The sequence below is a fragment of the Hyaena hyaena genome, unplaced genomic scaffold, assembly GCF_003009895.1.
Source record: "Hyaena hyaena isolate Hyena2069 unplaced genomic scaffold, ASM300989v1 scaffold_685, whole genome shotgun sequence".
Classification (NCBI taxonomy): Eukaryota; Metazoa; Chordata; class Mammalia; order Carnivora; family Hyaenidae; genus Hyaena; species Hyaena hyaena.
The window spans coordinates 33185-58853 of NW_024081318.1; the positions used below are offsets into that span (position 1 = coordinate 33185).

General features: G+C 45.0%; 1 protein-coding gene across 3 annotated transcripts in view; it reads right to left on the reverse strand.

Moving 5' to 3' along the window:
* GNG12 (G protein subunit gamma 12) overlaps positions 1-25669 on the reverse strand; it is a 76363-nt gene that overhangs the window by 12827 nt on the left and 37867 nt on the right. Inside the window, exon 1 of one of the 3 annotated variants that reach the window (XM_039217403.1) lies at positions 17664-17743. The exons of 1 other annotated variant lie outside the window; for it this stretch is intronic. The gene's annotated coding sequence lies outside the window, so the exon portion shown is untranslated. Of the gene's footprint in view, positions 1-803; positions 1014-17663; positions 17744-25669 lie in introns of those variants that run through there. One more of the 3 variants, XM_039217404.1, reaches the window with a different exon arrangement.

Genomic DNA, 25669 nt, shown 5'->3' on the forward strand with positions numbered 1-25669 from the left:
GCTGATTTACGTAGCAGAGCTGGGACTCAGGGCCACCTGACTCCCAAGGTCATCCTCTTACTCACCACCCTATATTGCTTGTCTCTGAACATCAAAAGTACAAGGAAGGAATGGAAGGGGGCAGGGGGAGCTGTCAGGAGCCCTGCACAAAAGAAGATGTGACCTCCATTTAGGGCCCACTACTCCTTTAGATAGGTGGTCTCCATAGCAATGACAGTAGGTGTCGAGAAAGTGGCCTTGGGAGAAGACTTAAGTGAAGAACTGGTTGCTTTTCTTTAAAAGAAGGACTGTCCCAGATTCTAGGCAGGGCTATTGTTAAAGACAGAGGATGATCCCATAATCCCTAGCGAAGCTGGTAGGAAGCCATGAGAATGAGCCCATCAGGGTAATAAATCCAGGAGAGAGCTGTGATGACTGCGTAGTGGGTTCCTAACTTCACTGTGTATCTAGAACCTCTGAAGCACTTATTTAAAAAAAAAAAAAAATCAGTAAGTCTGTGGCAGGGTCCAGGAATTTGTATTTAAAGCTTCCTCCGTGGTTCTGATTTGGTCCTCCTGAGAAACACCAATAACGATTGTCAGAGTCTTGGCTCTTGGTTCTACCCATGTTATTTTTGCCCGGAAATTAGAGTATGTCCATTGAAAAGAACATCACTTCCTACCTATGCTTAACTTTCCAAAGTTCTGAACAAGCCTTAGAAAATACTAACTCCTTTTTAATGACCTTAATTTACAGGATTCAGTGTGCTTCAGTGTGAAATAGCTGTTATCGTCTAACATACTTCTTTGCTATAAAAGTCTCACCCGGGTTTCTGAACAGCCACTTCCTTCTGGAAAGTTTCTCCTCTTAGTGATGCTTGACTATCCTGTTCTTGCTTGTCCAATGATATTCCTTTCTACAATATGGCTCCTTCTTCTGACTCCATTTTCTCAGGGGCTCTGACCTGGAGGACTGATATCGCAGAGCGAACAAGGCTTTGACAGATAAATTTGGATCCCGGCTCATCACTTACTACACCTCAAGTTGGTTCACTTCTCTAAACTCCAGTTTCCTCATCTGTAAAATGAGAAAGGATATAATAATAGTACGTACTTCACAAGGTTGTTACCAGGAGGAAATAAAAGGATGTATGTACATTACACAGCACCTGCCTGACCCACACTGGTCCTCAGTAAGGTAGACAATGTTCTACCCTTATGACGTTAACTATGACCAACGCACTTTGCATACAATCCTTTACCACAATCCCAACGTCTTAAGTGAAAGCCTATTTAACTTTACATGCAGGGGCGTCTGGGTGGCTCAGTCAGTTGCGTGTCCGGCTCTTGATTTCAGCTCAGGTCATGATCTCATAGTTTGTGGGTTGGAGTCCTGCGCTGGGGGCAGAGACAGTGCAGAGCCTGCTTGGGATTCTCTCTCCCCCTCTTTTTCTGCCCCTTCCCTGCTCACTCTCACTCAAAAAATAAACACTAAAATATTAAAAATAAATTTATGTGCAGCAGCTGCCCAGCTGCTTCAAACACAACACATGGAAAACCCAGTGAAATACCACTGCCTGCCTCAAACCTTGCTGATGTCCTTTTCTCTATGAGTGACACCACCACTGTCCTGGTCATGAGGCATCCCTTTTGCCTCCTCTTAATTCCTTAGACCAACCAATAGAAATGTGAACCACATATGCAATTAAAATTTTTTCTAGTAGCCACATGGAAAAAAGAAAAAAGTAAACTTTTGATAGTTTCTTTAGATGAATATGACCAAAATCAAAATGTAATCCATGTAAGAAAACTAACAGATTATTTTTTTTTTTGGTTACTAAATATTTAAAACTCGGTCTGCATTTTACAGGTACAGCACATCTTGATTTAGACTGGCCGCACTTTAAGTGTTCATGGGTCACAGTGGCTGCCTCATCAGACACTTTCCAAATTCTCTTGATCCCTACACATTAACAAACTCTTCATTTTTATTCTTCCCCATTCTCTCTGCTTCTATTTCACCTCTGTCTGGACTCCCGGCACCTCAAGTTAGGGCCACAGTATCAGCCCCGTAACAGGACTCATGCCTTTCATCTTTCCTTCTCCGATCTAATCTCTCCTGAACACCGTGTGCTCACATACAATGCCACTGTCAATTTATTTCCCCTGGTCTCAGAAAAGGATTCCTGGGACCTCGGGAAAGTCCAGAGGGCTCAGCTTTGCAATCCAGATCCTCTCTAATATTTCTGCCACCAAAATAAAAACCTTCTCATCGCCAATGAAGCAATGGAGCCACGGAGCAGTGAGGTGTGTGCTTTGTGTCCAACACTAGCAAGCTGCTGGGGTGGGAGGGGAGCCCAGGCAGCCTGATTCCAGAGGCCAGGCCCAGAAGCTTCACTGCAATGCTGCTGTAGTGCCAGGGAGCTGTCACCGCACTCCCCATTTTGTCTGTGCGCTGTGTTTACCAGTCCTCTTGCAAGTATCTGAGCAAGTTCTGTGCCTGTTTCTCTTGGCCCATTTAAATACTCTCTTCTTGGGGCACGGGGTGGCTCAGATGGTTAACCGCCAACTTTGGCTCAGGTCATAAACTAATGGTTCGTGGGTTCGAGCCCTGTGTTGGGTTATTTGCTGACATCCTGGAGCCTGCTTTGGATTCTGTGTGTGTCTCTCTCTCTGTTCCTCCCCCACTCACATTCTCTCTCTCTCAAAAATAAATAAACATTAAAAAAATAAAATAAAAAATCCTCTCTTCTTTTAGGCCCTAGTTCACATTTTTATCTCTTCCAGGAAGGCCTCTCTGTTTCTGCTTGCGGCGATTTATGCCCTTTATGAATTCCTGCTAAATGCTTAAAGCTCAGGGGTTCAAGGACCCATAAGGGGGTGGCCCAGGCATGAGAGAGGCAGGGAGCAGGAGGTGTGTGTACTTATGTTTACTCTTTCTGAAGGAAGACATATAGCTGTCATCCAGCACATTTATTTTGGTGCTAATGGTATAGCAGCTATTGCTTATTATTCTGCAGCTGACTTTGTCTGTATGAGTATTTTCTTCCCACCAAACTGTGAGAAGTTTAGCTCAATAATAATAGTATACCAGTAACATTTATTCATTACTTATTCTGTGCCGGGTGCTATACCAAATGGTCTATACCGTTATTAGTTTATTTACTATTATCTGCAACTGTAAGACCTCAGCTTTATCATACCTGTCAAGACTAAAGCTCAAGTTAAATAATTTGCTCAAGATCAGATAGCTAGTTAAGTTGTAGAGAAGGAATTTGAACTCAGATCTCGCCTACTTCAAAGCCACACCCTTAACCAGACAGGTGAGTTATCGCACGCCATCTTCCTGTCATATTGACTAATGCAGAGAATGGGGCCTCAATAAACAGTTGGGTAAGAGGTAGCAACCAACACATCAGCCAGGGAACCTCTCACCGTAGCGTGTTTGTGCCGGGTGTTTGTTTTCTTAGAAACAGGATACACCCTGCTGCTCCTTCCCACAAGTATCCCACAAAATATGGACTGTTCCAAGCCAAAGGTTACCCACCTGTTTGGTTCCCTTCACAGCTTTGAGAAGCCTGGGTGGAGTCCCTGGGACTCCAATGCATTTGACGGGGTCAGTTGCCCGTGACCATTCACCTTCAGCATGGGCTGGCCACCTGGGTAGCACCCACATTCGAGGGCAATGCTGCATTGCTCTGTACCCCCATACTGGGCCCCAAACAGGTTTTCAGCCAGTGAAGGGGGGCGGTAGGGAGCAGCTGTGTGATGGTGACCTGCAGGGGTGCAGGACCCAGCCAAAGGATGTGTTTACAGTCAATGACGAGTAGGACCTTTGCAAACAAGTTTTCCTCTCTACTTAACATAGCAAGGCTGCTTGAGAAATGATTGGCTCATATCTGCATGGCTGGCTTACAGGATAGCTGGTGATCTCGTCTGTTAACAAATACATGGATGAATTCTACAATTATTTAATATTCAACACAAAAGCTAACAGTTACAGAGTGATTTTTCTGTGCTAGGCTCTGTGTTATGGGCTTTATTTAAAGTTGTTACATTTCCTCTGAAAAAGAACTTATTATTTCATTAACTAGTTTTTAAAATTTAAAAACAATATGTTGCTAGGAAAAATTTTAAACAACAAATTTACCCAAAGGGTATTACCATAAAAACTGGCTGTCCTACTCTAGACTTCCTGAGGTGCTCACTGTTATCAGTTCCTCTTGGCACCTTCTGAAGACATCCTATGCACATACAAGCAGGATTATTTACATCTCTCTCTCAAAAATACAAATGGGAGCATGTTATATGCATGGTGTGTAGCCTAGTTTTTATTTTTTTATTTTGTACTTTAACTAACTCTTTACTCTGGAGATTATGGCGAAGGTGGGATTATTAAACGCTTTCCCAATGAGGAAATCAAAGTTCTCTGGGATACCTAGCGAGTAAGTGCCAGGGCCGAAATGAACCTTAGTGTTCCTAACATTACTGCACACTGTAGCCACCGGCAGGCCCCATATTAGGGAGCTTGCCGGGGCGGGAAGGAGGAAGTGGGAATGATGATAGAAGCAGGAAACAAATCTCCTGCTTTAAAAGGGCTCATTGTTGGGGCGCCTGGGTGGCTTAGTCGGTTAAGTGTCCGACTTTCGCTTAGGTCATGATCTCGCGGTTCGTGGGTTCAAGTCCCACGTCGGACTCTGTGCTGACTGCCAGCTCAGAGCCTGGAGCCTGTTTCAGAGTCTGTGACTCCCTCTCTCTGTGACCCTCCCCTGCTCACGCTGTCTCTCTCTCTCTCTCTCTCCTAGAAATAAATAAAAAACATTAAAAAATTAAAAAAAAAAAAAGGCTCATTGTTTCAGGGGGCAAACGATGCTATATGGAGTGAGAGAATGATTTCCAAACAACATAAGAACATATTCGAATTACAGTCCCCTGGTACCCTGAGGTGCTAAGCATTTGTGAAGAGAAGCATTCTCAGAGTGGGGAGTGGCCCCAGTGGAGAAGTCCCATAGACTGGTGAGTCTCTACACCAGCACACAGCAACATCGCCAGTGGAACTTCTTACAAATGAGGATTCTTGGGGCATTTGGGTGGCTCAGTCGGTTAAGTATCCAACTCTTGATTTCAGGTCAGGTCATGATCTCATGGGATCATGGGATTCATGGGATTGAGCCCCACGTTGGGCTCTGTGCTGTTACGAAGCCTGCTTGGGATTCTCTCCAACCCCACACCGCCCCTGCCCCTTCCCCACTTGTGAACATGTGGGGGCATGCTCTCTCAAAATAAATAAACATTAAAAAAAAAAAAAAAAAGTAAAGAGAAGGGCACCTGCGTGGCTTAGTTGGTTAAGCATCTGACTTTGGCTCAGTTCATGACCTCATGGTTCGTGGGTTCGAGCCCCACGTAGGGCTCTGTGCTGACAGCCAGCTCAGAGCCTGGAGCCTGTTTCAGATTCTGTATCTCCCTCTCTCTCTGACCCTCCCCTGCTCATGCGGTCTCTTAGAAATAAAAATTAAAAAAACAAAACAAAACAAAAAACATTAAAAAAAAAAAAAGAAAAGAGAAATGAGGATTCTCAACCCCTGACCTGGACCTCCTGATTCAGAAACTCTGGAGGTGGGGCTCCAAGCAGTCTGTAGTTTAAGCCCACCATGTGGTTCAGATGCTCACGGATGAAGAACCACTACGTTAAAAGGAGGTGATTTCTGAATTAGAACTTTTGAAACAGGAGTAGAATCTAGCTTTTAAATAAATCAATAGTTGGCCTATTTAAAAACAAGCTTAGTCCATATCTCTGGCATTATCCTAGGACCAAACTGAGGCACATAGCCTTTACATTGAGGAAGTTATTCTTGGCAAAGGACATAGGACCAAATCTGTCAAAGGAAAGAGGTATACATTCCAAACTCTGACCTGTGGTAATGTTGTCTGTGGACTTTTTGGTGCCCACACCCGGAGAACTGGTACCGTCCTTTCCATCTCTGTGACCAACTGGGAGTCCTTCCCATCAGCCTTCCTGGACCCCCTACCACCTGCCCTGGCTGAGCAGGGATGGAGGTGGTCTACAATGGGATCCCTTGTCCAGGATATTCTCTACAACAGAGCTGTTCTACCCTCAAAGGCAGAAGAACGGAGACATTCTGGATTCTGGTCATAAAGGCCTAGCATCTGATCTACAAGCAGAGGGCATGCTTTCTGATATTGCTAAGCAGATAGATGTTCACTTACTTGCCTGCAGTCCATTTAAACAAACCATCCAAACACTTAATGAGATGGCTGGAAGCAAAGAAACAGGCGAATGCTGCTGCATCCATTTTAGATTAAGAGGCGACCAGACAGCTGTTTTGCTTTGAAGGGGCCAGCTGCTTGCAGGCACTGGAGGGGCAGGGTGAGGAGAGAAGGCTAGGACTGCTGAGAAGAGTCTACAGTCACGGCAGGGGCCAAGCCACCTAACAGACAAGGCATGTGGCATCTACCAGACCGGTAGTTAAAGGGCTTAGGACTCCCAACAGGATGGAAGAAGTGTTGGAAAAATAAGGAATAAAAGTACAATAAAGTATGATAAAGGTAAGCATAAGGAGCTTGGGGAGGGGAAGGTCAGTGGGGACTTGGGAGAGCAGAGTGGTGTATGAAGGATACATTTCTTCAATGAATCAATCCTTGAAGGGAAGGAACCGGGTAGGTGCTGGCCGAGGGGTGAAGAGAATTTCAGAATGGATATGGAGGGAGCAGCAGAGAGTAGGTTAAAGCTGACTCTGTTATGTGAAAATGGGAACTCCAAAGGCTTCTGAGCAGAAGTGACAGACATAGGGAGTATTATCGGAAGAACCGAGCAACCTTGGATGGAACAGAACTGGGAGACAGAGAAACACAAGACAGACTATTTCCATGGAAGGTCTAGGGGCAGGCAACATGGTAAAGAGCCCAGGCTTTGGGGTCAGATGGAACTGGGTTCAAATCTGGTCTGTGTCGCTTAGTGTTGCAAAATGTGGAATGAATGACTTACCCTATATATATATATATATATATATATATATGGGCTTAGCTAAAAATATGTTATACCCAGAAAACATACTAGAAGGATATATATTCTAAAACGTAGCTATTGCTAGGCAGTGAGAACTGGGGGGTTTTTAAGGGATGTTTCTATGCACTCCTGCAGTTTGTAAGGTTTTGCTTTTTTGGTCTCACCAGCTAACACTTCTACAGCACGTTGTACACTTGCCAAGCATTCTAACACCTTTACAGGTACAAACTCACTTACTCCTCAAAACAATGCTATGAGGTTGTTACTATTGCTTTTCCTAGTTCAGGATTAAATGCAGAGGAGCCGGTACTCTGATTTCGGCAGCCTCGTTCCAGAGTCTGTGCTTGCAACCACATGTGATATTTTTACAATTAAAATAAACAAATAAATAAATCCCAGCATTTGTTACTCACAAAACAGGAGGAAGGCCAGATATTAGCCACTTTGGGGGCGGGGAGGTTGAGGAAAGAGGTTGCAACCATAGCTCATGGGACTGGGTGGTTAAGGGGTTCCTGGGGACCCCCGGGTGAGCTTTCCAGAGCACCAAGGGAACAGAGGTCAAATGATAAGGGGCACAAGAGAGAACTATGAATTCAAGAACTCAGGCAGTGAGTTCGGGAATATTTAGAGAAGTGGCAGTGTGGCGAAGACAAGGAACTAGACGGGAACTCTGAGGGTTGGGAGGATTGTTTCAAGAGAGAGCTGTCATCTGAGCACTGTCAAAAGCAGAGGAGGAGCATTGAGCAACCAGGGAGAGTGTGAGGAAGCTAGAGAGGTTAAATGAGGGCCAGTGAGCATGGGCTCAGGTCAGAGCTCCCGGATGAGGGAAAGAGGTGTGGAAGACACAGAGCTAGAAAAGCAGGGGGCAGGCACTTAGCAGCTCTGGCCAGGAGGGAGCTTACAGGTGGGAAGCAAAGGGAAACCAAGCAGGGGTGCATACAAACAACATGGGTGAAATCTCTCAGACCTCATACTGAGCAAAGGAAGCCAGGCACAAAGAGCACTCACTGTCTAATTCCATGCAAAGAAAGTTCAGGGCATTTCTCAACATCAGGCATCACCATTAAGAAAAACCCCAGTTGGGGCTCCTGGATGGCTCAGTCGGTTGAGCGTCCCACTCTTGATTTCAGTTAAGGTCATGGTGCCAGCATCGTGGGATCAAGCCCTGCGTCAGGCTCCGCACTGTGCATGGAAACTGCTTAAGATTCTCTCTCTCCCTCTGTCCCTCTCCCCTGCTTGTGTTTGATCTCTCTTTTGCTCTTTCTCTCAAATTAAAGAAAAATCGCAGTTGCATACAATCACCTTATAGCATTATTTTACAGAATCAAAGACAAGGGTTATTAGAGAGTTTGTCAGGTCATTTCATGGGCAAAGTTGAACAAAAACAGATCTCTATGGACAAAAAAAAAGTTCAGGGCAAAAGAAATGTGCGGTGATGGAAACTAGGTGAATGGGGAGAGCGGGGAAGGGGATGGAGGAAGCAGGACTGGTCATTTGAGTCACGGGCTGATTGCTGAAGTTGGGTGATAGGTATACAGGATTCATTGTGTATCACTGTATAGGTTTCAAAATTTCAAGAATTAAAGGTTAAAATCAAAATTCTATGATCCTAAACACTTCGTAGCCCATAACACAATAATAATCAGCACTATAACATGAGCCCTGGCATTAAAGAATGGAAGCTACGTTAATTATTATCTACCATTTCCTCCTCCAGATCATGATATAGCAAGTATGTCCAATGTCCACAGTGCAGAGGAAGTCATTGCCTTTTGAGGAGTTACACTGAGGACTAAAAGAGCCACAATCCGGACCCTTTGCCCATTTTACACAGATGGCAAAGTTAACCGGCCGGGAAATGCTGCTCCTTGCATTCAGTCACGAAAACAAAAGGCCGTGGTCCACATGCCCATAACCATGATGCCACTAGACAAAATAGGATTCTTACTTTTCCTTTCCTCTTTCATCTCATTCCATCCTTCCATTAACTACATTCATTCCATTTCATCCTTCCGTTAACTACAGCAGGAAACATGTCCTACCTCCTTTCCAGCGTGTCCGGACTTGATAACTGCTCTGAGGAAAAGCAAAATCTATGGAATTCCCAGGGTGACCAGCAAGATGAACTTTCTGCGCTGGCCCTCACAGTTCAAAGTACTTGTTATTTTGTATGCACGTTCCCCAAAACATTAAAAATAGGTTCCCCAACACATGATCCAGTAATTCTACTACTGGGTATTTACCCAAAGAAAATGAAAACACTAATTTGAAAAGTTTATGCACCCCTATGTTTTCTGTAGCATTATTTACTACAGCCAAGATATGGAAACAACCAACATCTCTCTGCCCACAGAGAGATGAGTGAATAGAGATGTTGTCTATACATACAATGGAATATTATTTAGTCACAAAGAGAGAATGAAATCTTACCATTTGCAACAACATGAATGACCTATAGGGTATTTTGTTAAGTGAAGTAAGTCATTGGCCTTGGCAGGAAGTGACAGCTTTGTAATTTTTCCTCTTCATAATTTAGGAAATGAAAGGGATGATATAGTCTTGGGGCTGGGCACTGAGGCAGAAACTCAATAAATACTTTACCATAAATGGTAAATGATAAACAATAGATGATGACATAAGGATCTGTGGCAGTATCTTAGGTGGGCCTATGGTTAAGGCCTGAACCCAGTGTATGAACATCAGAATTTCTGAAATAAATGGGATCATGTCACATGACAAAAGGATTCCTTCAGAGGGGTGCCTGGGTGGCTCAGTTGGTTAAGCATCCAACTCTTGATTTTGGCTCAGGTCATGGTCTCATGGTTTGTGAGTTTGAGCCCAGAATCAGGCTCTTCACTGACAGCACAGGACCTGCTTGGGATTCTCTCTCTGCTCCCTCCCCTGCCCCTGTGCACGTGCGTGCACACGCAGGCATGCGGACACACACACACACATTCTCTCTCACAATAAATATATATTTAAACAAAAAACACAAACAGATTCCTTCACATAATACTTTCCCAGACGCATTATCTACTGGACCAAGAGGTTAAGTCAGAGAAATTCATTATTTAGCTCTGATTCTAACTACATATCAATTAGGAGCCATATTAAACAACCCTGAACTATAATATAACATTTTACACAACTGCTTCTCTGCCTTGAGCACAGTTCTACTTGGTTTCCAAAATACAATACTAGTGTGTATATGGTCCTCCTTCCTGTACGTATGAAAGGGAGGGTGGTACTGACTTGACTCTAGGACACCTGTGACCCTTGGTGTCAAAAGCAGGTCCTTATTGGGCCTTAGTACATTTTTCCCATTAAGGATAGATACAGGAAAGTAAAATTATGCTGCTGCAAGCCCTGGGAAGAAAGAAGTAGCTCCAAATGCCTCCACTGCTTAAATTTACCTGTGCAGGTCGGGTGCTTAAAGTGGAGGGCAGGAAGGCTGCTTCCCAAGGGCAATTGACTTTATGAGTGGCCTTGGGCATAATATACGCTGGCAAGCAAATCCTAGTAGTTTGCAAAGTTAATACTTTTTATCCATTCATGTATTTAACTGTAAAGTTCCTTAAACTTTTCTAACACTTAATGAATCCAGGGATTAAACTCCTGAGAGAGATCATAGGAGATCAGCATTTAGCTGTCTGTGGCCAAATACGAGTTCTAGAAGGTTGAGCTGATTTTATCAGAAGTTTGTCCTTGGGATATTTTCAAAAGTGCATGAGATTCTGTGGGACACTTTTATGCAGAGTGTAAGTCAAAATAAATGGCACATGTTTATATTACATGTAGAAATTAGGAGATCGATTTTAGACTGAGTTAACCACGCATCCAAGTCTTAACAAAGAGCTATTACCCGTCAGGGTCAGCATTTATAAATGAACTGACTCAGTGACCCCATGACCCCTAGAGGCCTGTGCCTTCCCTTACCAATGAAAATCATACCAAGCTCAGTTCTGGGAAAAGACACTTTGGCATCACATGCAGATGTGGCCACATGTTTGTAGATTACTTCTGCCTTTACCCAATGTAGAATCTGATACTCTATTACTAATGTAGTAAGCCTGATATAATGATAATGCTATTAAAAGATTGTAATTTATAAAGTGCTTTCTCATATACTGTCTATATTAGATGGGGTCAATTAACTGCTGAATTGTATTTTAACTTTCTCCTTATGGACTTGTGTGAACCGCTTGAATTTAGCTCGCAAATTTATGCAATTAGTAAGATATTTTTGCAGATAACTGGTAAAATATTGGAATCCTTTTACCTCATGAGACTTCTGTTTCTTAGTAGCCTGTCAGGTGTTTCCCCTCTTAATATGTAGTATATTTTCACTTTTAATATATGCATGCTTCTTTTTCACTGTTATTATTTTTTTAGTGTTTTACTTATTTTGAGGGAGCACAAGTGGAGGAGGGGCAGAGAGAGGGGGACAGAGGATCTGAAGAGGGCTCTGTGCTGACAGCAGCGAGCCCAACTTGGGCTTGAATTCAAGAACCGCGAGATCATGACCTGAGCTGAAGTCGGACACTCAACTGACTGAGCCACCCAAGTGCCCCCATATGCTTCTTGAGTGGAGGGAAGGATTGGTTTTTCCTCTCTTAAATATAACCCAGTCGATGACATTGTCTTAGAAGCAGATTCTACCCACACTTAAGAGGTAATGTGGAGCAAAAGGCAGAAACCACAAAGTGACTAGAAATTGGATTTCTAACAGGGCTCCCTTTCAGAATCACCTGGGCAGCTTTTCCAATGCACCCACATTCCAAACCTCACTCCCACACCTCTGGAATATCAGGGGTAGGTCCTGGCAAAAGCTACAGGTGATGTGGATGTGTACTCTAGGGAAAGAGCCACAGGACTTGAACGCAGCAGAGCTATTAAGGTACAATTCCCGGGCCTCCCTGATGGCTCTGCCTGAATTAATTAAGCTGGTGGCTTGGCATTTCCTCTTTCTGGGCCTCTGCTTCCTTATCCTTAAAAAGGGAGAACAATAGAAGTGATATGTGCCTCTTCTATGCATCTTTCTTTTTTAATTTTTAAATTTGAATATAGCTGACACACAGTCACATCAGTTTCTGTTCACAACATAGTGAATCAACTTCTCTATACTTTATGCCACACTCACCACATATGTCTGTCACCATACGCTATCACAATACCACTGACTATATTCCCTGTGCTGTACCCTTCATCCTGTGACTTATTCATCCCAGACCTGGAAGCCTGTATCTTCCACTCCCCTTCCCCCATTCTGCCCTCCCCAACCCCCTCCCCTCTGGCAACCATCAGTTTATTTTCTGTATTTACAGGTCTATTTCTGCTTTTTATTTATTTATTTATTCATATATATATATATATATATATATATATTTTTTTTTTAAGATTCCACATGATCTTCCCTTTCTTGCTCTTCAGAACTACCCAAATGACTGGTCTAAGCCCTTAAGTTATCTATTATCATAATGACCAAGGCAGGGATATATGTGCCACTAAAATAGACCAGGTAGAGGACACAGCTGCATCTAGTGCCCGGAAAGAATTATGCACGTGGGAGAGAAGGGTCAGTACAGAACTGCTCCTGAAGCCCCCAAAGACATTACAATTGGGGACTGGCCTAAGTGAGCGAGGGGCAGGACTGCTTTCCCACTGAGTGGGTTTTAAAGCTAGCTAGCAAGCCTGCTGGAGAGAAAACGGTGTCTATAGGCGTTTAAAAATAAAGCCACACCCGCAAATACAGTAAGTTCTTTTAGCCAGGATGTTCTGGGAAAGAGTATCAGAGTAAACTGAAATTTCTGGTTGAGTTACCATGTGCAAGGGCACACTGTTGCCAGTTTTCAAAGATAACAGCACAATATGCACACAACCTTGGACATAACTGGTGGTTAAGAAGGCACTTCCGTGAAATTTCATGATTCTAGATATAGCTGAAGAACTCTTTGAACAAGTCCATTTTCTGGCATCGACACTGCTGGACTGTCCCATCCTCCTGACTCATCCCCGGTCCTCTCTGGTCACATCTTCACATTTCTGATCATACTCTGTCTCCAGCCCAATACCTTCCCCTGTCCGAGTCCTTGAAGATTCTGCCCGAGTGCCTGTTTTTCCTCTGTCCGGTCTCTCTTTCGTTGGCTCCCAAGGGCTGGCAGAGGCATCTATATCTGGCCCTGCACCTGTCTGGAAGACCCCTGTCCGCTCCTGAAACTCACCAGAAGTCGGACTCCCCCTCTTTGACACAGAGGGTCCTTCACTGGATTTGGCTTCCCAATCTCCCTGCTAATAAAACAGCCTTTATTACAGTTCTCTAGACTCAAGACATTAGCTCTGGTTCTGAGACCCTCCCCTTGCTCCCTGACATCCAGTGAGGTGACCACTCCTGCATGTTCTATTTTCCAATCCACAGTTTCCTCCCTGGTGGCCCTGCGCCCGACCTTCCGGTCCGGCCCTCCCTATGTGTGCTGGGAGAGAGACAGCAGCGGCCTTGGTGTTCTTGGTTTCCCTGAGGTCTCCCCCAACAGCTGTCCACCTGTGAGATGGCTGGTGGCAGGCCAGCAATCCTAGATAAAGGCAAAAGCTAATCAACAGCTAAGAGCTCTCTTCCTCTGCTGGAGGGTGGCTGGGAATGCACAGCCCAGAGCACTGCCACAACTCAGCCTTCCCTTCTCTCTCCCCTGTGGCAGACAGGGAGCTCTAAAGTTCTGCTCCTTAAAAACCATCAACTGGTTGGTGGGCATGTAAATTATGGCAGTATTCACTTGGGCAGAACAGCTACACGTTGCCATTTGGGTCCTAGGTGAATACTAACAGAAATGTGTTCAAAAAAAGATGTGCATTAAGATGTCCAGAGCAACACCATTCATAACAGCCCCCAAAAGGAAGCTGCCCCAATGACCAAAACAGGAGGAACAGTAACTCACTCAATGGAATACTCTACAGCAAACGACAACAAACGAGCTTCAAATACATGCAGCAATATGGATGAATCTCACAAACATGATGCTAACTGAAAGCCAGACTCATAAAAGAATATATACCATAGGTGCCTGTTAAGTACAAAACTGGGGTAAACTAATCTATGCTGTTAGACATCAGGCTCATGGTTATTTTTAAAGGAGAAGGTGGCAAAGGGGGTACTAGGGGGCTTTTCAAGTACTGGCTACATGTGTGTATTTAGCCACAGGCATGGGTGGGGGGAAATTACGCTTATGATCTGGGTAAGTAGCTGCATGAGATTATACTTCAATAAAAAGTTAAACAAAACCATCAACTGCCCCCAATGAACTGCTGAACCAAACGTAACTTTCACTGTTGCTCAAAAGCCCATTACAATATGACTCTAACTCACCTTTCTTGTCTTTTCTTTTCTTTTTTTTTTTTTGCTTTAGGGATTCTTTGCCTCTAAAGAGTCCAAGAACTCTCTGTGAAGTGCTATAGGTATGTACATTTTCTGGGGAAAGGGTCCATAGCCTTGATCCATCCAAAAGAGGAAAAGACAAATCATCCTACTTGTAGCAAATGCAAAGGATCTCTGAAACTGAACTTTGTGACTTGTTCTGTTAGTTTCAGAAAGCCCTGGCCCCTCCCACCTTCCCCTGTTGAGATTCCACCCCTGCTTTTGGGTCATGTCAGGTTACCTCTACTACCAAGTCTCTGATGATCCTCTACCCAAAAACTACCCTCTCCCTCTCTCCCACAACTGTTTACCAGGGTCTGCTCTGATCCTCCCCCAAGCACGGAGCATGTACAAATAAACAAATCCTCCAGGAGCTTTCAGTCCAGTAGAGGGAAAACAGATGTATCCACAAATAACTTTAAGTAGAAAAGTATCAGAAGAGAGAGAGGTCAGTCCAAGGTGAGTTCAGGGTTCCTTCTGGCTGGGGGAAATCTGGGCAGGCTTTGTGGAGGAGGTGACACAGCTTTGCATGATTTGGAGCTGAGAAGGAAGGGCATTCTAAACAGAAGGGCAAAGGCTAGAGCCATGAAAGCCCTGGTGTTGTGCAGGGAAGGTCAGGTATTTAGCCCAGAGCAGAGACATTATGAAGAAGAGCTAGAAGGGATGTGAGATGGGGGTCATAAGGTTGGCTGCCAGGCTCTGAAGTTTGAACTTTTACGCTGTAGGCAACTGAGAACCACTGAAAAATTTTGAGCAGGGAATATGATCAGAGATGTGCTTCCTTGTTATGTCAGATGCCTGGAGATGGTCTGTTCCTCCTCTAAGGTTCTAAACCCCATTGTTCTGTTTGTGTGGCACTGAGCTGCCTCTGCTTTGTAATGTGGTTATTTGCGTGCTCCGTTTCTGTGCTCCCCACCCCCACTGGACTTAAGCTAATGAAAGACAAAAATGGTTTTAGTGCTAGCATACGGTCTTACACATGGTAGCACTCAATAAATATTTACTTAACAAATCAATGTGCAATGTCTACTTAAAATGGTTTTTGAATGAATGAGGAAAGAAAGTGGGAAAATGGGAAAGAAAAGACATACAAATGAGCCGGCCAGTTCAGGTGCTCCATTCAAACTTAAGATTGATAGGTTCGAGGTCTATGCCTAAATGTTCACTGCTCTGAATGACCGGCATCTGAAGGAAAACTCCACAAACACAAAGAACGTTTAAACTTCCTCAAGGCCCTTCAGGAAGTGTACGTGGGGGTATGTTCTTAAATGAATGCTGACAGTCCTCTAGGGAGGTCCTCAGAATCAAAGGGACTCTCCTTCCAGGAGAGTCTGGCTGAATGCTTAGCAAGCAGCACATGGAATCTGGGAGTCCAGCCTCACCCTGGGCCCTGTTTCCTGATTTCAGGGGCATCTGGGAAGGTGGGGAAAAGAGACAGACTGTTCCACCTCTCAGGTCCTTATCTATAAAAAAGGAATTTCTGGGACAGCAAATACTCCGAATGCTGCAAAGAAAGGGGCCCTGCATGCAAATCAAAAGAGAAAGAGAAATCTGCCCAGACGCTGCAGGTGCCCTAGCACAGTGCTGCTCATAAGAAGTCTACCAGATCAGTTTCTCTTTGTCTATCAGCACCTTTTCCCTTTTGAAGCTCTTCCAATTGTTAACACATCTCTCAACCCTGTCCTTAGATTCTCTGTCCGTCCATGAGAAAACTGAGGCCAATGGAAATTTGAGGACTTGTCCAAGGCCTCTGGGACCTGAGCAGAGAACCCCAGACACGGGGGCTCCTGACCCGGAGACAGGGCTCCCCCACCTCCATCCCATGCTTGCTGATCTTTTGCACCTGTGGGGCTCCAGGTTTGAGGGAGGAGCTTTCATAGGGAGCAAGGATGCTGCAGAAGTGGCTCAGGGACCAGGACTGGCAGTTAGGCCCACTTGCATATGGGCTTTGGGTGGGTCCCTCCAGGTGGTTGGGGCCTGGGTGATGAAGGTGATTTACCATGTCTCAGGGCAGTTTCGGGGGAGCTGAACTCTGGAGGATCTGAGCAGCTCGTGTGGCTTCCCCCAGGGAAAGTGTAGGGAAGGAAAAGCAAAACTCAGCAGCACCATCTGCGAGTGCCCAGGCTCTGAAGCCACATGCAGCCGAGTGTGCACTGCTCGGTGCCTGGAATTGGCCCATTTTCTGGTCTGGGTTTCCTTCCTTCTTACTGCAAAGCCTCCCAGCCAGTCAGGCAACACCCATCACTAGCCACTACGACTTAGTCTGGCCGTATTTGTGGAACTAGCTTGGGAGTTTGCCTTTTATTGTTTTCTTCCCTTTTAAATATGACAAAATGAATATGGTGGAAAAATTCAAACTATATGCATATGAATAGAATGAAAAGTAAAACTCTTCTAATTTCACTCAAAAGACGAACCATATAGTCTTTTTTCTTTCCTTTCCCACTTTCTTCAGGCCTTCACAAGCACACACAGCCTATACTTGTATATGGGTTTTTAAACAAATGGGATATTTACATATAGTTCTGCAAATTACTCCCCCCCCCCCCCGAACAATAAGTACATTATGAACAACCAGCCTTGCTTATACAGAGGGTGGTACATTTTTCTAACCCTCTCATTCTGAGACACCTAAAATGTACAGAAAAAACACGAAGGGCAACTTAATATATAGGATTCATTTAAAAGAATTAGTCAATTCCTGCAACTGCTCTCCTTCTCCCCAGTGGACTTTTCCCTAATCATCTTGGGAGTCACTGCAAGACCAGCCTCGGAACATGCAAGGGAGGGGAAGGGCAAGACTCCACCGAGCCACAACGATATCTGCCTGCTGCAGGCTGCTGTGAGAGGTGGCTCAGGCAGGCCGGGTGCAGGGAGGCCAGCACCCAGAGGCTGAGTCTACAGAGCTGCAAGTCTCCTAGCCCAGCATCCACTCCCCTTGGAGGGGCTCTTCTAGTCAGCTGCAGGTGACAGGAGCAGCGGCAAATTCAGTGAAAGTGCAATGCTTTGCAATCGTTTCCCTTTCTGGAAATCCAGTGGCCAAGGGGTTTGCAAGGGCAGCTGTCTTGTTTAAATAGGGAACCTGAGTTCCTGTCTCACCAGCACATTCTCCCTGCAGATTCTACCCGGGGGCCACCCACAAGCATGTGGCTAAGCCAGATAGCTGTCCCCTGTCCCAGGAAAAGTGCATGCCAATCCTAGTCACTCACAGGCTAAGGCCCAAACTCAGGTCTGAGCTGCTATCTAGACCAACCAGGTGGTGAGGAACAGAGAGAATCCAGGGCAGCTAGAGAGAGCACCAGGGGAAACTCGGTCTCTGCTCTCGAGTCCAGTCTGCAAAGGCAAAAGAGGGAAAAGTGAGGGCGTGACTCTGTGATGTTTTCTGAACATGGTGACACAGCATTTTGGTAGTGGTCAGAGCCCACAGGTAGCACATGTTTTGATTCATTCTGCTACATTTAGAACATCAAGTACTATTCTGCAGCCAGGGCACACTTTTCTAGGTTCTTTAGATGCACTGACTAATTTAATCCTCACAATCACCCTGGGTGTGAGAGGGTGCTTTTATGTTTCCCTGTTACACAGAGGGGAAAAGTGAGGCGGGGGAAGCTAAATAGTTTTCCTAGGTAGTGGCAGACACGGGATTTGAAGCCTACCCACCAGGCTGCATGCCTTCCTATGCCAATGCGGGGTTTCTCAAAATGTGTTTCTAACTTAACAAGCATATATGGAAATAAGGCTCCTTGTCACATACATCTTGGAAAGTCTAGCTGAAACAAAGATAAGCAGGCTTCTTTCATGCAAGACTTCTCATGGTCTTTCTGCACTAAAATGCATTTATGCTCTGCAAGAGGCATATGGTTTGCAGCATTTCCCTCAATTATGTGAACACAGAAATGTTTTCCGAGGAACATCTCATGAGATCAGTGTGTTCTGCTGACCACACTTTGAATAAATGCTGGCAAAGGGAGTTGTTAGGAACAGAGCTTAAGTTCTGGCTCTTGCCATTTAACTAACTTTAGCCCTCTGGAAACTGCTTAACCGAGCCTCAGTTTCCTCATTTGCAAAATGGGAATGATAGTCGTTTGTCCACCTCATGGAGCTGTTGTGAGGATTAAGTGCATGAGCCAAATTCTTAAGATGTGCCTGGCTCTAAGCATTCCATAAAAGGCAGCCATGAAAACACTTAGCAAGAATACTGAATAAGAAGAACAAGGGAATTATGAAAATTCCACTAAAAGGAGCAAAGAACCCTCATAACGATTATAACTTCTAAATGATCTTCACTAACAACAGCTCCTCCTGTCAGAAAAACATGAGAAACGTTTAACACAAAAGAAAATCTGAGAACACCATAGACTGCATTACATTCCGAGGGAAGGGGACACAAGGGAAACTGTTCTCCAAGAGCAGTTCAGGCAGAAAGTTTCCTTGGCAAAGAGGGTTCTCTGATACTGTATCAGACTCAGACCGAGGACAACACAAGCCAATTTCCTGAGCACTAAACCAAGCTGAGACGTCCTTCACAAGCAACAGAGCCAGGTACTGGAGCAGCTGCGTCAGGGGAGAGGAGGGTGGTGCACACTTCGAGGGGATCAGTTCTCATAACTGAACTGAAAACAGCTTGGCATCAACAGGATGTCTTCCTGTTCCCGTCTTACGGGGTGACTCATGCATCTCCCATTTCACTTGCAGCCACTGTGGGAGAACTCTGTGCAGGAACTCTGCCTCCATGAGGCACCCCCTCCCTGCCTGACACAGCAACCCCCCTTCCGGTCATGCCTGCCAAACATGTGACAGTTGACAAACAATAAACCAAAAACTGCACTCCCCCCACCGCACCCCCCAAACCTCACCAAGCCACAGTGGAAGACTGTGGCTTCCTGAAGCAAGAGTGGAAGCCAAAGGCACACACAGCCCAAGCTTCCAGGACCCAGGGTACCTGAAGTAATTTGCTCCCAGTGGGCCAGAGTCGCTCTAAACACCGGACTTGCTTCCTGTTGTGCAACTATGTAAACAAACCTGTGCTGGGGCCAGGGCCAGCTGCACTGCGTGGCAGGGATGTGTGAGTAATGCAGCCACCTCGGCAGCCTCTGGGGGGGACCTGCTCGAACAGCCCACAGGCTCAGACTTGTGATGCCAATCCCAGGGGCAGGGGCCCCTCACAGGCAGTTTCTCTGCCAGTTTAGAGAAACTGTCCATGAGTATGGACAGGCAATGTCCTGGCAAGTACAGCCTGGGGAAGACAGGAGCCAGGAACAACAGGAGATGGGGTCTGAGTTGGGGAGGAATTAGAACCTAGGGGACTCCAGGAGGCTAAGCTCAGATTGGTTTCTTTGGGTTCGTAGGAGCCCTCGGTTTCTCTATGTATATGCAAGATGAGAGGAGCTTGTCTCTTTCTCCAGGGCCTCATCTGTGCAGGCGCCAAATGTCTCTGCTACCTAATGCCCATGGCAACATTGGAAAGGAAGCATCTCCCTGCCCATTTTGCACATAGGTAAACTGAGGCTTGGAGCAGGGAGCATGGCCATGGTCCATACTGGTGTTACACTGCGGAGTCGGGATTTAAACTCAGAACTGTGGATATTCAGAGATGTGTCCCATCCTGAAATTCGATATGGGCTTCTAAGCTTCCTTAAAATGATGTTTACAACTAAAATTGAGTCTTAATTTTCAACACGAGAATCACTCACTTGGTAAATGACCTACTGCATGTTACAAATTTCACCTTCCTCGACCCTTCTTTGACCACTTATTTGTTCACACTGCCAAACGAAATGTGATTAGGGAACTGTAAGTGGATTCTGAAATTAGTGAAAGCAAAGTCTAATAATAATCCTCGTATTAAATCATTAGCAAAATCAATCACTAAAATAATTCCATGGCTAGGTATGAATGACGTGCTAAAGCAAGACCTTGGTCACTGGTCTGAGAAAAGTTGGTGCTGTGAGAACGGGCATAGGGGTGGTGGAGAGAGCTCAGGCCCAGCTTACGAAGGAGACCTATGGTATAACCAGGCACATTGGGTTAATTAGCTGCTTGATTTGTTCAAGTCACTTAATCCCACTCTCTTCCCTTTCTGCATCAATTAAAAAAAAGGGCTTGGATTAGATCCGTGTTTCCCATCCATTTCAGTAAAAAAGACTCCTTTTAATATACAAACGCTCACTGAACTTCCTCCCCTCCAAAGATAGTTGTTCTTTTGGAATCTATTGGTTATGAGAACACATAATGACAAAAAAATAACAGATATGTTGTTCTCTTTAACTGCAACATCTTCATTTACTTGAACGATGATAGTGCAGTGATGTTCAAGACATTATTTATTCAGCTTCTTGTCAGTGTGTGGCCCCTGTAAACATTCTCCCACCTTTTGCAATAAACTGTCTACTCTCTTTACCATCCTCTGCCCACAGATTTTGAACTTTTGGATTAAATGGCCTCACAGGTTCCTCTCAGTATCAAACTCTGATGTTATCATATGCCAATTATTTCTTAAGAAATTATACACCAGGTTTCTATTTTTTGCTAGGAATAATAAAGCAAATTTTCAGTTAAAGATTTTGACACTAAACCATATTCATTGTGCAACTAGATCCATTTACTCATCAGGTACATTCTGAATGTGTGTGCTGGATATACAGAGGTGAGTGGGTGTGCTGGGTATACAGAGGTGAGTAAAACAAACGTGGTCACTAAGTTCCTGGAGCTTTGGTCTACGGCAAGTCTTTACCACAATCCTGAGCCCTTCCTCTTTTTAATCTCCAGCTTCAAACTCCCCCTGGAGACTCTGGCTTCTAATATCCACCTGCCAGCTCAACATCTCCGCTTGGATAACCACTTGAAATGCATCCCAAACTTAACACGTGTAAGGTTACCTCTGGCTTCCTCCCGCCAATGCATGCCAAAATCCCATCCTCCCTTGGCATTCCCCATCTCTGAAATGGCAACATCATTTATCCAATGCTCAGGCCCAAAATACTTGGAGCCATCCCGGACTCCTTCCATATCCAGAAGTCAATCTTGGAGAAAGCGCTGCTGGCACCCCTATAAAAACATGTCCTGAACCCAGAGGCTTTTTATTGCTTCCATGCCCCTAGCGTGGGCCAGGCCACACTCCTCTCTCCCCTCGACTCTGAGATGTTCTTTTAGCTAGCCTTTTCCATCTCGTTCTTGCTGCCCTACAGTCTACAGTCAGCAGCTGGAGCAAAGCTTTCTAAATTTAATCTGATCACACTATTCTTTTTGCTCAAAACCCTTCAGTGGCTTCCCATAATTCCTGGAATAATTCCAGAGTCTTAGCATGGTTTAGGAGACCCTAGATCTGGCCACTGGCCACTCCTCCAGGCTTCTCTCCCACTCTCCTCCCCCTAATTCTTGTGGTCTCCTGGTTTTTTCCATAAACATGCCAGGCCTGCTTCCACCTCAGGGCTTTAGCATCTGCTATCTTCCTGCTTGGAATGCCCTTTCCTGAGGTATGTGTATGGGTTATTCTCTTTGTTCAGGATTCTGCTCACATCCCTTTTCTCAGGAAGGCATTTCATGATTGCCCTGCCTGAAAGAGCCTCCACTGTATTCTACCCATCCCTTTCATTCTTCTTACTCTGCTTCCATTTTCTTCTGAACAGGCTCACTCACTGCCTGGCATTCCATTCTATGTGTTTTTTGCCTGCCTCTGCCCCTAGAAACTGAGCTCCACGCGAGAGAGGTCTTTTTCCATCCTGGGCCAGTTCACCCCATCCTTAGGCAACCCAGGGGTCCCCCGCTCCTGGGAGGTCACCACACTGATGCCAGACTTAATGTGGACACCCACCTGGAATAGCATCCCACAGCCCAGAGTTCATGGGCTCACACAATCCTCCTACTCAGTCGCCTGAGTAGCTGGGACCATACAGCTTTCTACACACACTATCGCACCTGACAAGGTCTGTCTTCTTCAATGCTGTTTGCCCAGCTCCTGGAACAGTGCCTAGTAGGTATGTATGCATGTGTTGAATGAATGACCGAGTGAGAGAATACCATAAATATCATTTATTGAATGTATCTTATGTGCCAGTTTCTGTTTTACATGCTCTCTAATCCATATGCAAACCTGACAAGGTGTATAATATTATAACCATTTCACAAACAAGGAAACGCGCTCAGAATGTATATGTGCGCTGCCTGCGGTCTCAGTCACTGACTGGAAGAGACAGGGTTTGAACCTGGGTTTCAGTTGCAAATGTGAGATAAGAAACCAAGGGAATGGCAGAGTGTCTGGGTGGCTCAGTGACTCTGTCGGGTGGGCCTGTGGTTAGTAGGATCCTGATGCTTCTCTGAGAATGAGATCACAGAAACTATTATAGCAGCCACTGAAGTAGTAATAAGTCCTGAATGCATTTGGTGGTGATGACGGTGTCAGGGAACTCTGACCCCTGGCTGCCCAGTGGCTCAACCAGTCCTGGCCATGGCCGGTCCTCCACCAGCTCCTGCTTGTCTCTTATTAATAAGAGGTTCCAGGTTTGTTCAACTCAAGCCCATTCTCTAACCACGTGTGCAGCTCTCCTCAGGCCTGACTGACAGATCTGAAGCAGGTGGAAGGTGCCCAAGGAAGATGGGCAAGATGACCTTCAGGCAGAATGCCAGCCACCCCTAGCTTTTGGGCTTGGGGTGGGCAGCACCACAGAGAGACCCTAAGGTCAAGTCCAGGCTTCAGCTTGTCAGGTTCTGAAAGCCCCTCAGTTGCCCTCAGAGGGGATCCTCTCAGGGGCTGACCCATGCTGGTCAAGCTCAAAGAGACAGACGGAAAAACCAGTAGGCTTGCTCCTCTGCACGGGGCAGCCCTCCCTGGGATCAGGTGCTTCAGGAAGGATGCCGGGCGAGACCCTGGGAGGCTACATGGGGAGCACGTGGTCTAAGCAAAGGGAGGTGAAAACAGTGAGATGGATCAGATGGGCTGTGGTGAGTCCCGCAGGCCACATGGGCTCACCTCTCGTGACCTCAGATTTAGCAGGTATCTGCCTAGACAGCTCAGTAAGCATCAACGGATTCTTCTCCCTTCCAGACTCCAGGCAGGCCACCTGCTTTCCATTAACACATTCTGTCCTCAGCCAGGGGAACCCCAGGGGCCAGTTTCTGTTATACTCAGTCAGGCCATGATTAGAATTCTGGGCCTAGCTCTTCCTGCTCGGAGATCCTCTCCCTCTGGTGACATCTAGATGGTCCATCCCTCTACTGTGTTTGGATTTTTTTGCCAGTTTAGGACTCCAAAGACCATCTTAATTCCAGGTTGTGCTACAGAACACAGCAAATCTCAACAGTGTCCTATCCACTGACCACCAATGCACAACACTACCACACAGGGACCAGCATGATCTTAATTCATCCTAAGTTTATTGGACACCTACTGTATGCCAGGACCCACATGAGGTACCAGGGATACAGCAGTGAGGGAAGGCTGGCATTCACAAGTGATAACATGTGTTGCGGGTATTGTATGGGGTTGTGCTCTATGCCAGGAACATCACAGACCAAAAAAAAGGGGTTCTAAGTGGTCCAGGGCATCAGGGGTGGGCTTTTAGAAGTGGTGTTTAAGATCTAGGCCTTCAAAGGAGGAGCTGTTTCAGAGTTGTCGACTTGGAAAGTTAGAGGTTTACTCCTAATGATCCCCACCCCCCCTACTAAGAATATCTGGCAGATGATATTCAGTGGGGAGGGAAGTGTTATGTTTCCACTCCTGCAGGCTTGGAGCACCCCAGAGCTGGGCATGAAGCAGACACAGTGAGTTCAGATATTCCAGATCCACTGGCCTGCTGAAGCTAAGCCTAACATGGCTGCGAGAGCCACTGTGAAACAAGAGTCACAACTCTTTCAAAGTGGCTTTTCAATCCTTTTCAAAAAGTATTTTACAAAGTTCATATCTTTTGAACCAATAATTCTAACCTAGGGAATTTATTCTTAGGAAATAATCCAGAGTAAAAGGCATGTGCATAGAGATATTTACTGCCATATTACTGGTTGAAAAATTAAAAATGAAGGAAAATAAATAAAAATGCACAAAACACAGAAATGGATAAATTAAGGTAGGTTAGCAAGAGAGAGCACCCTACACCACTAAAGGTATACTTTTGAACACTGTACTGCTATATACAAATATTTAGGATATCACATTAAGGAAACCATTTTTACCACTGTTACTCACAAGGCGAATAAAAACTATATATGCAGGGGCATCTGAGTAGCTCAGTCGGTTAAGCATCTGACTTCAGCTCAGGTAATGATCTCACAGTTTGTGGGTTTGGGCCCCACATTGGGCTCTGTGCTGACAGCTCAAAGCCTGGAGCCTGCTTCGGATTCTGTCTCTTTCTCTCTACCCCTCTTTGTCTCTCAAAAATAAATAAGGGTTAAAAAACTATATATGTAAGTGGTCAAAGAGTGATTACAACATAGAAAGATGAAGTTGATTTGCCAAGGAAGAACTATGAATGTGCTTTTGCTATTGTTGTTTCAGCAATGGAACCAATAGACTATAACAAATAAATATAATCAAGTCTCCCATATTTCTTCCTCACTCAGCTAGAGCAGAGGCAAATTACTGCTTGCAGCAAGGTCAAATCCAGTCTGCTGTCAATTTTTGCAAATAAAATTTTATTGGAATATGAACATGCCCACTTGTTTATGCATTATTCATGGTTGTTTTCACCCTACAATGGCAGAACTGCATAGCTGTGACAGAGACTGCATGGTCCACAAAGCCTAAAATAATTACCATCCGGCCCTTTAAAGAACAAGTTTGCCCATGTCAGACACTGAGTAAAGAAAGATGATAACTTCATTCAGACATCCACTACATATATAATGTAACAGGTTCACCACGGATATGGATGAATAAAGAGGGTATCACCTGTTTTGTACTTTCATCCACAAGGTCTTAAAAAAAAAAAAAAAAGAAATGAACTACCTCCCCAAATACTTCTTACCACTGTGTGTTCTCACTTCAGCTCGGATATGAATTATATGGCTTCCTATCTAATTTGGGCCTCAATTCATTTTATAAATTACACACTGGAGAAAGGAGACAGAAAAATACTTATTAAAGATTATTAGTGCTGAGAACTAAAAAGCATTTCTGATGATTTAAATATTTTTTGTTTGTTTTTAAAACTTTTTTTTTAGTTGGTTTGAGAGAGAGAGAGAGACAGACAGACAGAAAGCGCACACGAATGGGGGAGGGGCAGAGAGGGAGGGTGAGAGAGTATCCCAAGAGAAAATCAACAGAAC